At 47.0% G+C, this 1,269-nt stretch overlaps 1 pseudogene; it reads right to left on the bottom strand.

Moving 5' to 3' along the window:
- Positions 1 to 399: 399 nt before the first annotated feature.
- On the bottom strand, positions 400 to 1,046 carry LOC105996969 (annotated as a pseudogene).
- Between the last annotated feature and the right edge of the window lie 223 nt (positions 1,047 to 1,269).

Consider the following 1,269-nt stretch of genomic DNA (forward strand, 5'->3'; position numbering starts at 1 on the left):
TGAGGATCGTGTTTCAAAGCCAGCCCAGGCAGGAGAGACTGTGAGACTCCTATCTCCAATAAACCACCAGAAAACTGGAAGTGGCGCTGTAGCTCAAGTGGTAGAGTGCTGGCCTTGAGCTGAAGAGCTGAGGGACAGCGCCCAGGCCCAGAGTTCAAGCCCCACGACCAACTAAAAAACAAAGAAAAACTATTTTGTGGCTGTCCTTGGTCTTGTCCTCAGGAACTGGGCACTGTCCCTGATTGATTTTTTTTAAGTTTACACAGACGTTTAATGAGCTTTATTTCCAGAGCAGGGAGTTCGTTGTTTTCAGTCTCCAATGGTGTGTAGGTAACATCATTAGGCAAGAATGACAGTTTAAAAGAAATTTATGCAGAACCCTAAAAATAACATATGTTGGTGCTCCTCAAGAGGCAAACTTGACTATGAGCAGCTCTCTATCCTCAGTTACTCAGAAGCAATTCTGTTGCAGTCTCTACATCCCATGATTTTGAAGACAAGGCCACTATGACTGCATTCCTATAGAAGCCCATAGCACATATGTTTTCTAATTTTTTTTGTTGTATTCTGGACTAGAAACTGGTGCACCAGCATACTCATGGGCCCAAAGCGGAGCCGTTTGTTTGAACATTTCAGGATTCTGTTTGTACTGATTTGCTACTACAGCCTCTTGTGGATCATCCGGCTCTGCAGCTGCCAGCCATGCTTGGAATGACAGTAATACAGTGCGGAGACTCATTGGTGCTGCCCATTGGTCTTTCAGGATATCCAAACAAATAGCTCCTGTGGCGGAGCTAATATTAGGATGCCATATTTGAGTGATAAACCGGACCTTTGGGGGATTAAATGGGTATGTTTCTGGTATTTTTATCTCTAGTTGGTATCTTCCCCCTTCATATGGTGTCTGGAGGTCCTGCTAATTCTCCTCTTAATTCTATAAAATTCTCATCTACAAGATCGACTTTAGTTTGATTTTTGCTCGTCTCCTTACTCTTCAGCACGTCCTTGAACTCCCGCTTGATTCGCTGCACCAGGATGTTGGCCATGTCTCTGCCTGCAGCTGATTCATACCCGCCTCCTCCGCCACCGCTATGACCACCACCACCACCTTCGCCTCCACAGCCTCCTCCACCGCCTCCTCCTCCCTTGGTGATTCAGACCCGAGCACCCGAAGGCTGCCACTGCCACCCTTTCCGCCACGATATCCTCAGTGTGGAATCACCTCCGCCCACAGCCACTATAATGGCGCCGAGAATCCTGATTGTTTTA

This window comes from Dipodomys ordii, unplaced genomic scaffold (genome assembly GCF_000151885.1).
Source record: "Dipodomys ordii isolate 6190 unplaced genomic scaffold, Dord_2.0 Scaffold138, whole genome shotgun sequence".
In the NCBI taxonomy this organism is placed as follows: Eukaryota; Metazoa; Chordata; class Mammalia; order Rodentia; family Heteromyidae; genus Dipodomys; species Dipodomys ordii.